Source organism: Notamacropus eugenii, chromosome 3, assembly GCF_028372415.1.
Source record: "Notamacropus eugenii isolate mMacEug1 chromosome 3, mMacEug1.pri_v2, whole genome shotgun sequence".
NCBI lineage: Eukaryota > Metazoa > Chordata > Mammalia > Diprotodontia > Macropodidae > Notamacropus > Notamacropus eugenii.
The window spans coordinates 470,581,469-470,595,248 of NC_092874.1; the positions used below are offsets into that span (position 1 = coordinate 470,581,469).

At 44.9% G+C, this 13,780-nt stretch overlaps 1 long non-coding RNA gene across 1 annotated transcript; it reads left to right on the forward strand.

The window, feature by feature from the left end:
• Positions 1 to 669: 669 nt before the first annotated feature.
• LOC140497681 (uncharacterized) lies at positions 670 to 12,453 on the forward strand. The gene is made up of 4 exons (XR_011964811.1): positions 670 to 833; positions 5,323 to 5,431; positions 8,357 to 8,541; positions 10,515 to 12,453. It is a non-coding gene; the product is annotated as an uncharacterized lncRNA (long non-coding RNA).
• The last annotated feature ends 1,327 nt before the right edge of the window (positions 12,454 to 13,780 follow it).

The window sequence follows — 13,780 nt, forward strand, 5'->3', positions numbered from 1 at the left end:
GCCTTCAGAAAAGCCTGCCAGGACCTGGCGCGGAGAGCGGCGAGCAGGAGGAGAGCGCTGCGGGCGGTGACGCCACCACCCCCTGCAGGGGGTAACACCACCGCCACCACCCCCTGCGGGGGGGTAACACCACCGCCGCCGCCCCCTGCGGAGGGTAACACCACCGCCGCCACCCCCTGCGGGCGGTAACACCACCGCCACCACCCCCTGCGGAGGGTAACACCACCGCCACCGCCACCACCCCCTGCGGGGGGTAACACCCCCACCCTGCGGGCGGTGACACCACTCCCCCCCCCCCCCGCGGGCGGTAACACCACCGCCACCCCCTGCGGAGGGTAACACCACCGCCGCCACCCCCTGCGGGGGGTAACACCCCCACCCCCCATCCTGCGGGCGGTGACACCACTCCCCCCCCCCCGCGGGCGGTAACACCACCGCCACCACCCCCCCCCGCGGGCGGTGACACCACTCCCCCCCCCCCCCGCGGGCGGTAACACCACCGCCACCCCCCCCCCCCGCGGGCGGTAACACCACCGCCACCACCCCCCCCCCGCGGGCGGTGACACCACTCCCCCCCCCCCCCGCGGGCGGTGACACCACTCCCCCCCCCCCCCGCGGGCGGTAACACCACCGCCACCCCCCCCCGCGGGCGGTAACACCACCGCCACCCCCTGCGAGGGCCAGCCTCCCGCTACCTGCAAGTCGCTTCGGGAGGGGACAATGGGGGGGAATTAGAATTCCAACTCTTATAAAAGGGAACGCCGAAAACTAAAATAAACTCTTCAGAACCAGGACCGGATGCGCCGGCTCTCTCACACCGCCGAAGCCTCGGGGTAAGCTCAGCGCCCAGAACAGGCCTGGCCAGGGTCCGAGCTCGGGGCCGTGCCCGGGGCGTGCCACCATACGTGGGGGGGCAGCTCCCAAAGGGTGCCGGCCCACCTGGGGCAGGTGGCCCCAATTACCCCGCCCCAGCCTCCCCCCACCAGGCGCCCCCGGGTGTTACCTGCCGGGTGTGGGCCACGCTGCAGGTCTGGGAGGGCGGGGCCTGACGGGGACCAGCCGCCCAACGGTCACCGGTCACCGGGGCCCAAGGGCGGGGCGCCCAGCCTCGGGGAGGGGGAGGGGGAAGGGGTCTGAGGGGGGAGGGGAGGGAGAGCCCTGAGGGGGCTGAGGGGGCTGTGGGGGGAGGGGACGCCTGAGGAGGGAGAGCTGAGGCAGACTGGCCTGGGGGAAGACCCTGAGGGGGTGAATTCTGAGGGGGAGGTCAAGGGTGGAGAGGGCTGGGGTCGGGGAGGGGTCTCGGAACAAAGAGAATGAGGGCCTGGGAGGAAGAGAGACCTCGCCTGAGACCCTCTGGAGGAGCGCCTGAGGCAGAGTTGACGCCTGAGGGGAAGGGGCGGAGCCAAGAGGGGAGAGGCGCCTTGGGGGCGGGGCCCGACTGAAGGGAAGGCGTGGGGCGGAGCCTGGGTAGGAGGCCCGGCGGGAGGCAGGACCCGGAAGGGGCGGGACCCGACTGACGACCGGAAGTGGGGGCGGGGCCAAGGCTGAGCGGAGAGCCTCAGGCTGCGCTCCCGGCCCTGCAAGTGCTCGGGGCCGCCTCAGTGGGCTTCCATCTTACCGCGGGTTTTCTTGGCCCTTTCACGTTCTCAGCGCCGGGCGTAGAAGGAGCAGGCGCCTCCTAGGAGGGAGGCCTGGGGGCACAGACGCCATGCGGTGCCCGGGAGGCTGGAGGCCGCCTGCGCCTCCCCACCCCCGCTGGGTCGCTCGAGGCCGGCCGCACTCCAAGACGCCGACTTGTGTTCTTTCCAAGGAATTTTTTTTATTAAGAATATCAACAAAAACCAGAAGGATCTTATGAGCCTGCTTATAAGGGCCCAACTCCACAGCCAGAAGGAAGGAGCCACGTGTTTGCGCCCCCTGCCCCGGGGGGCCGCTCCCCAGGGGGCCGCCTTCCCAGGGGGCCAGGCCCGTGCCCCCCTGGACACCCCTCAGCGAGCTGCCCAGAATGAATGAGTATCCGGGGTTTCCGTTCCCCCACAGAAAGCCCCCTTAGCCCAGGCTCAGACCTTCGCTGTCCCCCCGATTGACCACTCCTCTCCCGTCCACCATGAGCAGCCCCAGGTTCTGGCCTCCTGACTTGTCCCCCTGCCTCTTTCCCATCCTTCACACAGAAGCCAGACCAGAGCTTTCTGATGCTCAGGTCCTTCAGTGTGTCCTGCTTGGAGGATCCGAGGCCTCAACGTCCTGTCCAGCTTTAGCTCATCCCCCCACCCTTCCAAGCTGCACCTCCCGCCCAAGGGGCGAGTGCTGTGATGCAGGCTGGCCTGTGTACCTTCTGGAAAGCATCACTGGCGTCTCCTGTTTCTCCTCCTGCAGAGCCCAGGGAAGGTGGTCCTTCTTCCCAGAAGCCTTGTAGAATCACCTCCTGTGTCCAGTCCGCTTGGGGTGTCTTGTCTACATGGTTATTTTTGCCCTGATTATATAGATCTGATTAAAACCCATCTCCTTCCTTTTCTCTTCCCTGATACAAACACTGAATACTGCTTGAACCGGATTCTCTTAATTCTCTCCTACCTGGTTTTCACTGTTAACCTGTGCTTCTTAAGGTTTCTTTGGATGTGCGTGTGTGTATTTTCTTGTTCCGTCTCCTTCCAACTACTCTGTAAGCTTTTCAAGAGCAAAACCTGCCAGCTCCTGTGGGCAGGAACTCCTGCTTATTCCTCTTTTGCGGCCTGTATGATGCCAGTCTCTGGGTTGTACATGGTATACGCTCAGTAAGTATTTTACTTCTTTGGTGTCTTTCCGCAGACCTTATGATGTTCTCTGCTCAGTTTCTTTCATTTAATTTAACAAATATTTATTCAGAAACCGCTCTCCTCATACTAATGTGATTATTCTGCTTAAGGATTTTTACTTACTGAGTGTGTGCTATGTAGAATGAATGAATAAGAATTTATTAGATACTTAGCAAGTGCCAAGCTCTGTATGAGCCCTGTTTATAGAGAAAAGGAGGGGGGAGAGTCCATTCTCTAATTTGGGAAGACTTCAGCTGCAAGGCATGTGGAAAGACCTAGCAGATGAAGGGCCAAGGGTCCTTAGGTGACATCAAGAGTCTAGATGATGGGGGAGGGGCGTGGTGAGGTCTGCAGAGCAGATAACAAGGCCTGGTGAGGCAGGTGGCAAGGACTGATGTCACTCCCATGTCACTAAATTCTTAACTCCCATCCCATCCAAGCCCTGATGGTTTCTGAGAGAGTCCAGGATTGGTGGGAGAGGGACAGATGGAAGGAGGGTATAAGGAGGGGATACAAGAAGAATGAGCTGTAGGCCTAGTCCCAAAGTTTTTAACTTGTTGAGAATATGACATGCATGTGAAAAGAAAGCTAACAGTGGGAAACAATCTATATGAAGTAAGTGCCCAGTGAGTTCACTCGGACACCAGCAGCTCTGAGTTCAGGGTAGGAGTGCTCACTTTTTTGGGGGGGAGAAAAAATGTACTTTGCACTTAAACACAAAATAAGATAAACGTTTCCAAATAGAATAGAAAAAGAAGAGGGTACATGAAACCTCATATTGGTATAATATGCAGATTACTTTTCTTTTAAAATATGTAAGAATTCAGCATATTTTTTCCAAAGCTGCCCTGTTTGTCTGTTTCCTACTGCTTTTACTGATTTTCTTTGTGTTTCTTTCCAATTTTTTTCTTTTCTTTTCTTTTTTTTTTTGCTGTGCATTTAAAAAATTCTTCAAAGACCTTCTTAGTACTTTTTTTTCATTTTGGTAATCCTATCCCTCTTCTTCCCCCAGTTGAAAGTAAAACAAAACTGCTGTATCAAATACGAATTATCAAACAATAGAAAATTTCACAAATTTGACCACCATCGTCACCTGCTTTCTGTAGTGCTCCACTGTGATCACATGTCCAACTGTGCCATTGACTGAGTCACAGGCATTATCTGGTGCTTAGTGTCTTTCTTCATTCTATGAGTCAATTAATAAAAAAGATACTGGGGAAAAATCATTTCTTTCTCCAGCTCCTTTTACAGATGAGGAAACAATACAAACAACTGTCAAACAATACAAGTTTTTACATTGACATGTCTGAAAATGTCACTTCATTTCTTCACCTTGAACGCGTTGCTTCTCTGTCAGGTGGTGAGTAGCGTGTTTAATCGCTATCTTCTGGAATCATGGACTGTCATTGACTGACTTGAGTTCGCAAGTCCTTCTTAGTTGTTATTCTTTACAAGGATGTTTTTGTAAAAATTGGCTCCAGTCATTTTATTCTGCATCAGTCGAGAGCTCACTTTAATTTAGGAAGTGGGAGATTTCTTAGAGGATGTAGGATTCGGATATGTAGAGTGGAAGGCATTTTGAGTAGGGGTTTGTAAAGGTGTGAAGTTAGGAAATTGTAAAATAAGGTGAGGACATGTGAATAGATAAGAAAAAGGCTTGTGGCGTAGAGATATACAATTGTCAGATACTGCTTAGATTTTTCTAAATTTTAAATTATCCCATTTATACTTGGTTTTCTTCTCTACATTTTTGTTAAATATCTTATTTTTTAAAAACTATATTAGTATATTTTGTTTTATAATCATACAGAATAGAGTGTGCTTCCAATCAAATACCAGAAAACTAATAAGAACACTAGTTTTTTATTTAAAAGAGAGTTGCATGGATGATGTCAGCTGATAATACAAACAGCCATGTATTTTAGTAGTTTTCCGTTTGTTAAAAAAGAAAAGAGAGAAATACCAACGTTCAGTGTTTTAGGTCAGCATTTTATATCTATTTAAAATTGTCTTAATTTGCGTAGTTCTAATTGTCCTTTTGTTTCTTGTTGGTCCAGTATATATAATGTCATACCAATCTGTTTCTTTAGATTTCCCATATTCATCATTTTTGTGGCACAATAATATCATATTATTAACCTGTTATGAAATGGTGTAATGGAAAATAGCCAGGAAGAGCCCAGTCTTGCAAGCAAGCAAAATTGAGACTATGCCTAGCATCAAACCACTGCAATTTTCTTAGAGCCTGCTTCTGAAAGTGCCCCGTGGGAGGGGAAGAAGCCCCTCATGCCAGTCCATCAGATCATGTGAAGCTAACCTCTGATCTAATTTTTGTTGGCCTATTGCACAGAGACCAAAGCTAAACTGCAACTAAGTGTGTATACAAACCGTGTGAGCAGATGAAAGCTCAGTTTCCAAGGGGGGAGAAAAGTGCTGTAAGCCTCTGGGTAGAGGACCTTCTCCATCAGTTGCCCCATGGCCTTGAACACAGTGCATCTGTTTGGCTTTTCTTCTTTCCTGATCTTAGGTGAGTGGTACCAGATGTGGCTCATCCAAGTCATAATCTCATGAGCTTCGGAAGATCTGGAAAACCGTAAGAAGTCCAACAGCTGGATTGTAGTAACAGAGCCTACCAGGTGAGGAGACATGCCTGAGGATGTCAGAGTGTGTTGGGTCCCACCCTGGGCAAAACATGTGCCTTGGTGAACTTCATGGGGAGAATGTTGGTAGACACCATTTTAGTTCACCTTCAGGGACTTCTGGGAAGTAGTTGGGAAGAGTGGTGCTTTCAGTTTCTGGAATTCTGGGCTTGCTCTACTTTTCCAGTAATTACCTCTTTATTAAAGCTCATTGATATTATTGAGAAGAGACTAAGTTGTCAAAATTACATTGGTGCAATCATTTCTGGTTAAATGATATTGGGGAAACATTAACTTGCCATGAGGATATTGATTGAAACGTGTCAGATGGAAGCTCATAGATTATTTTAGAGAAAGACAGCCTTTACTCCCTTGGGTCTGCCTCTGGAACACTGACCGGTAAGCGTGGTGAAGATAAGAATGAGAATACGGTTTGGGAGAGCGAGCCCAGAGCCTCTGTTTTCTCAAAATGAATGTACCAGAGTTTATTTAGCTATTATTTATAGTATATATTTATATATATATGTGATATATAAAGATATTAGTATAATTTAATAATATAATTACTATATAATATCATAAATATATTATATAATAAAATTATATTTTATATGATAATATGTAAAATATAGTAATATATTTATATATTATTTATATTTAGGTTATTTAGCTCATCCAGGAAGTAAGTTTTCCCCCCATTATTTGCTGTTACAAATAGTACTATTATGAATGCTTATATATCAATAGTGGTTTTTCTTGTTATAGAATTTCATAAGGATAGAAATCCAATAGTATGGGATGACCAAGACAAAACTGACCAGTTTGGTATCTTGTATAATTTCAAATTGTTTTCCTCAAGTTCTCATTGAGGAACAAGATCTTGCCTAGTTTTCTAGCTTTGTTTTCTTTGGTTTGGTGGTGGTAGGTGGATTTCATTCTGTCTTCCTGTTTCCCTCCTTTATCCACCCCCAGTCAACTTTTCTGTTTTTTTTATCCAACTCCGTATACTTTTGGCAATTAAATGCTTTATAATACGTTATGGCAATGCCAACCTAAATTACTTTAAATATTACTGAACTTTCCCCCCTCTGAATGAGTTTTCTTATTGTGTCTAATTCTGTAAAAGAGTTATTTTCAAAGTGTGGTCTGTGCATTCCTGTGAATCTCCAAGATCCTTTCAGGGGGTCCTTGAGGTCAAAACTACTTTTAAATTAATATCAAGATGTTATTTGTCTTTTAAGATATTCCTTCCTTTTCCAACTACCTATCTGCATGAGGGCAGATTTTCTTCATGTACTTCAACCAAAATAACATATCACAACAAACTTGAATGCAGAAGCAAATAGGAGAATCCAGACATTCTTCTATTAAGCCCAGCATTTAAAAGATTTGTAAAAATATGTAAAACACTGGCACTCTTCTCACAGTTGTTTTTGTCTTAGAAAATATAATCATTTTCATTAAAAATATTATTTTTGTTGACATGTAATGAGTTTATTCTCCTGACTCTGGGAAGGGAGAGGAATGCTCTCTCTTCCTTCTCCCCACTGGAGATTGAGGGTTAGGAGTCTCCCAGGAGAGCTCCTCACAAACAAATGAAAGGAGACATTGGGGCAGGTAACAGCACTGAAAAGTAGGACCTCTGGCAGCTGTGGATCCAGGAGAGAATTAACCTTGGCACTTGGGATTCTGGCTGCAGAAACAAGCAGGCCCAGGGAACCCAGGTAAGGGAGCTTCTCTGCAGAGCTGCTTGCTCTAGAGAAGCAACATGAAGATCTCACCACAAGAGAAAGGCTATTGGGGCTCCATGGAGCCAGAGGGCTGAGGTACTGTGGCCATGTAAGTTCCCCATACATTTGCTTCTCTGCTGGTGTACTTACTGCAGATGCCCACTCTTCTCACTGACACTGTCTGCATTTTGGGGGGAGTGTATCCCAGGAATATGAGGGGTACTGTTGTATAACGGTTGGCACTCTGCAGTCTTAGTCTATCCTTTTGTTTTGAGGTCATTATGTCTACAGGCTGACTATTGAGCTGTAGTTTTAGGAGTGTAAACCAAACAGGTGCCTCAAGCCCAGTGAGGCTCTACTCTAGAGAACCAGAGTGAGACTGTGACTTGTAAAAGTAGCAAAGTTCCTGGAAAGGATGCTTCATTCACTGGGGACTCAGTGTCCTTCACCTTCCAAATAGGGATAATATTTGCAATAGAAACTTGGAATGGTCAGTGGAAGATCCCAAGAGATTAGTTTCTTTCATCCATGAGGGACCATCTAAATGTCAGCCACCTTTGCATGTGAGACAGTTTGGTCCAGGCTCAAAGGACCTGAGATGGGGATAACATGGATATTTTTAGAAATGAACTGGGCTGCCCCACTCCATGTCTCCAGGGGAGATTGCTGTTTCCTCCTTTGTGGAGATTAGGGCAGCTGTGATTAGATGATTACTCCTTCTCTCATCTGTCTTCAAAATGGGGATGTCCTAGAACTCTACCTATCTGTTCCATGAAAGAGATTTTCAGTCCAGGGGTGCAATATTCTTTTGGGTCTCAGAACCAAAGCCACTTTCTCTGGTGGCTTGGAGGTATAGGTAGAGGGGAAAGAGTTCCACTGTAGACCAGTAGGGTCTACATAGCCATATGTAGCCAACCATAGTCAGTTTAGCTTTAGCTTGATTGATTGAGGTGACAGAATACACAAGCATGAAGGAACTCTGTGGCTTGGATGTGAGATGAATTCTTAGCTTGATCAAGGAGAGAATGATCTTCACTAGAGGTCTCTGGGGTTCCAGGTGCTGGGAATCCAGGGCCATGTCAGCATCCTGACCTTCCTCATCTAGCTGAAGCCCTAAGGACTCTCACTAGCCATTCCACACTGGGGCCAGGCCTCTTTTCCTTACCCTCTCTCTCTGCTTCTTTCTCCCTAGGACTTCTCAGGAGCCCCTTTTCCCTCTACATCATAGGACAGCCCTTCAGGGACAACCAGACCTGCGTGGGGTGGGCTTGAGGATCGAAGGATGAGCATGGACAAGTCCCACTAAAAATAAGCTGATGTCTCCCTATTTTTTACTTCCCACCAGTTACCGACTTTACTTCTTACAAATGAACCAAGGTAGTCCAATGGAACAAATTCCTTAGAGCTTTTTAATTTTTTTACATATATAATTACTTCAAAGTGTGAGATAGTGGAAAAAATGCTAAAACTGAGGCTGCAGAGATTTGAGTTTGAATGCTGGCTGGTTTAACTAACTCTGTGACCTTGGGAAAGTCACTGTACTGCTATGAAACCCTGATTTCCTTATCTATAAAACAGAATAATAGTTCATGTGATGTCTGCCTTCTAAGGGTATTGTGAGGAAAGTGCCTTTCCAACCTTAATTAATACACTGCACAAATACACATTGTGGTAATCGTTACTGAAAGGTGTTAGGCAAGCTGCGGCATGAAGACCCCTACCAAAGGCAGCCCCAGTCTCAAATATATTCTCAGATTGCTCTTATTTATCCTGAAATGCATGCCGTTGGAAGGACCAGAGTTCAGTATTACTCTAAATCAGTGGACTATGTAAATGCCCGCAAAGTTCTAATTGCATTTCCTAAATAGAAAAAGCTAGAAAATGATCCAAAGAGGTGGGAAGAACAATTTCCTTCCTCTTAAACGATTGTTTAAGTGACAGCTTTTTAAAATCTCTGGGTGGGGGGAAGTGAGGAGGGCAGAGAAACAAGGGAAAGCCTTCTCAGGGATGTTTGTTCCCGTGGCTCTTGGGTAGTCAGCGAGCACCACGTACAGCCTGAGAAGATGGCGCGTAAAAGCAGTTCTCCAACACTGACCTGTTCCAACCAGTTCATCAGCACTGGAGAGAAGAGAGATCAGGAGAAACAGTTGTCATAGTTACTAAAGCCAGGATAGAATTTCCAGCCTGAAAGCGCCAAGTTATTCTTAGAAATTACTAATGGCGGTGGAAGGCCTGGGCAGTAGAGGGAGGGGCTGAACACATCGACTTTGTTCCTTGTTCTTGACTGGCAGGAACAGATTCTGACCAGAAAGTTTAAGCTGAGCACTTTGTAACAGCTTTTTTCTTCCCTTCCCTCTCCATTTAAGTCCTAAACTTAACAAACACCAGATTAAAGACGCATTCCCATATACATTATAGGACAGAGCGGAGGCTTGCACAGAACACTGTGGATTTCCAGTACACAGATTAGCAGCACTTCTTTAGTAGATTTTTTTAAATCTTTTTTTCCTTATAGCCTACATTTCCCCCTTTGCTCTCTCCCTCTCATCTCCCAAACAGCCATCTCTTAAAAGAAAAAATTGGGGGGGAAAGGGAAGAAGATAGAGAGCAGCAAATTCAGGCAGATGCTTCAATACACGTAAAAAATCTGACATGTGCAGCATTGCATAATGAATGCAAGGAGCTGGTACCCTCCCCCCCCAACAAGGAGCAGCTGGCTTTTTATACCTCTGTTTCGGGGACAAGCTTGCTTTTTAGAAATTGGCAACACTTCTTTTTTATTATTTACATTCTTGTAGTCCTTGCATCTCTTGCTTTCCTGTATCTGCTTGCGTTAACTGACATCCTGTCACAAGTCTTTCCATGCTTTTCTGTATTCGTCCTGCTCATCGTTTCTTGCAGCCCAATAATATTGTATTGCATTCATGGACCAAAGTATCTTTTACCTTTCCCAAGCAGTGGGCATCTACTGTGTTCCTCTGCTGTACAATTTCCAGTTCAGAATCAGGTTTTCTTTTTGCTGTCTTTCTAGTTGAAAGACAACATTGTGGTGACATGAGCCATGGGCCAGGTCAGGGGACATGCTTTGGGACTGCAGCTCTGTCACTTCCTGCCAACCTGTGTGGCCTGGTATACATCGGTCAACCTTTCCAGACCCCAGTTTCCTCATCTATAAAATTAGGTGATTGAAATAGATGACTTCCGAGGTCTCTCAGATCTTAGCCTAGGGTGCTATAAATTTCAGCAGGATAGTTTAATAGATCTGTGATTTCATGGATGTAAGACATTTCCTCAGACCGTGTAAACTGCATCTCATCCATTTACTGGACATCTCCCCTTTCCTCCTTCAGGTGAGGAACTAAATTGTCCTGGGGAAAAATTTTTCTGGGTCCCAGTGAACACATGAGGAATCCCAAATGGAAGATCCTAATTCGTTCTTCACTGGGAAAAGCTGACTTTAAAAAAAAAAATAGACTCACAAAACCCCCAAAGAGGTATGAAAATCCTTCCAAAATATTAAGCACTTGGAGTTTATTACTTGTTCCTAGGCCATGCTGCAAAACTTAGCCTGTGGAGGTGCAGTTCCAAAGACCTCCCTCAGACAATCTGGATTCATGTCACAATAAAACCAACATTCTCAGTCTCTCAACATCTTTCTAAGTTGTTTTATTTCTTGCAGTGTGCTTGCTATTCAGGTATCTGAGTGTGTTGTGTTTTTCTTTCTGTGAGAATCTTCAGTTTTTTTTTCTGTAACCTGTCCTCTTGGTCAGTTGCTTCAGCTCATACTGAATTCATGGTTTGGTGGGTATTTATCCCACTAGAAAGAGGCTTAAACTTGGAGTCAGAAGATCAGAGTTGGATGCTGGCTTCGATACTGTGTGATTATGGATGTTACTCCCCTTCTTTGCGTCCTTATTTTTCCCCTTATCTATAGCATAGAGGTAATGTTTACATTACTACCTTATAGAATTATCTGAATGAAGCAAGTACTTTATAAAGTATATACTAGAAACCAAGCTACCTATTAAAAAAGAAAAACAAAGAGACGCTAGCAGACCTCAAACTCAAAGTGATTGGATAGCTCTCTACTTCCCATGGGACTCTCCAGTTCAATGGCATGATATTCAAGGACTTCTAGACAGTGGCTTTATTTTACCTATCCAGTCTTATCTCCTGTTCCTGCAAAATAGGAGCCACCAAACTGCACGTAGTAGGGATGGAATAACGTGTTTGTTGACTGACTGACCGTCTAATTGATCTACAAACACACTTACCTTTGCTTGTTTTGTTCCTTTCAACCTGGAATTTTGTCTAACTCCTTTCTGCCTATTCATCATCTAATAAAGGTATTCCTCCTTCACCTCCTAACATTTTAGAATAAAGCTAAAGCAGGAATCATGAGGGATAAGAACTTTATATGGTAGCCTAACATAGTATTACATAGAGCTTAACATAACTAGCTGCTGCTTTGTTCTGTTAAATTGTTTTATATTGAACATATTCACATATTTATATCAAAGATAGATATATAGTTACATATTTACATCAAACAACATAATATAGAGTTGACAAAATGCAGTATTTTTGGTCATTTTATAAAAAAGCAGGTTTTGGCCATAGCTCCATATTATAATATTGTTTCTTTCCATGGGACTTTCTTCTCCATGTCCATATTTCACCAAAAATACAAGAACTATATCTACTGGTAAGCAGATTGTCTTAGAATAAGATACCAACAGGGAGATTTTTTTAAAAGTAATTCGAGTTTTCTAGGTTTTCCCCAAGTTTTGTTGAAAATCCATGCTATGCTGAGAAGCTGGTCATCATGGTAATCATTAAAAGTCTAAAAGTTTATGGGAGGCACACACATTCCTCCTGAACTACTTCCTTTGGGTTATTACCATATACATTCTTTCAAGGTCTCTAGCCTGCCAAGACTAAAAGTTGGCAAATAGGGTTGGAGATTCTGTACTTTGGGCATGAAATAACCTCTCCTTGCTTTATTGAAGGATCTGGGAAGAATTTTAACCAGTTAGAGGCTGAAAATATTAACCCATTTGAACATCAAGAGGTGCAAATAAGCATAGTGCCACATTAAAACAACAACAAAGTTAAGCAATGGTTGTAATAAAAAAATTCAAGATGTCTTTGAATTCCTTATTGATCCCATATTTCTCTAGGACAGTTCTAGATGCCATCAAATGTATGTTATAATGTATTAAGTAGTGGGAAGGGATGATTAAAGGGACTTTGCTATTTTAAAGAAATGTGATTTTTTTTTACTACAAATGCTCGGGACCTAAGAGGAACTGGCAGAAATATAATGTTTTAGAAAGCTTAGGCTCACCTGACTACATCAGTATCCTCTCAGTTGGACTTCTAACTTTAGCCAGCAGACATTCTGGGTTTTTTACTATGACATGGCATGCAGCAGAGAATAGGGGGCATGTTCAAAAAGAAAGAGGTTAGTATTGTATATGGAAGCAAAACCAGTACAAAATCTACAAAAAAAGGTTGCTTTTTTCTTTTTAAAAAGTTTTATCAACTTCTTTTGTTATTCTGCCAATCATTTCTTAATCAACCCTGTACTCCCGCATACCTTACCACACATTAAACTTTCCTTTGCTGCCTAGAAAACCATTTAAGCAAAACACAACAGTAGAGGGGAGGAGACTGTTTCATCATCTGCATTCAAGATAAATAAAGCATCTATGAAGTGTTTGCTGTGTGCCAGACACTGTGATACGTGCTGTAGAGTCAAACACAAGAAAACAAGACCATCCCTACACTCAAGGAGCTTACCTTCTAATTAAAGGAAGACAAAATATAAAGGGAGGCTGGAAACGGAGAAGTGAGGGGGCAGGTGAAGGTCCTAGTGAAGGATCAGAGCTGCTGATTAGGAGCTAGTGCAGACTGGAAAGGACTGAAGTGAACATGGCTGAGACTCTTCAGGAAATTATGGTCCCAGCCAAGGGCTGACCAATCAGGAGAGAAGACCCCAGGGTAAAGGCATCTGAGGATGGACAAGGCTGCTGGTGAGGAGGTGGAACAAACAGTCCAGAGAGTGAGATAAACTGGAACCAAGGCTGCTTATTGCAGCTAATCCAAGTTTGGCTCAGTTCCGAAATTCCTCATAGTCATTATGTCCTATAGCACTGTGGTATGACATTCCATTCGTATGTCCCAATTTGTTCAGCTGTTCCCAAGTTGATGGGCAGTTGCTTTATAACTGTTTCGTTGTTTGTTTTTTTTTTTCTGGCACAAGGCTATTTAGATAACGTTTCTTAAAAGAAATTCTGGTCTGGAAGTACATCAGGCTGGTTTCCCCAGTTTTATTCCTATGCTAGACTCAAAGGGAAATCTTTCTTAGTTTGAGTACAAGTGAAGGTAAGATGAATAGGACAGTCACAGTATCCAGTGACTCTTGGCTGTGAAAGAATTTTGAGCCCCTGGCTGCTCCCTTAGTAGCTTAATACTTGGAGAGATATTGAAAGATGACATCCAAGGCTTTACTATTTAAAAAGTAAGAGTGAGTCATGTCAGGGACAGTATTTCTGTAAAGGTGAGAATCAGCCTAGATGATTACTCTCCCTCAGTTAAAGTATGTGACCCATAA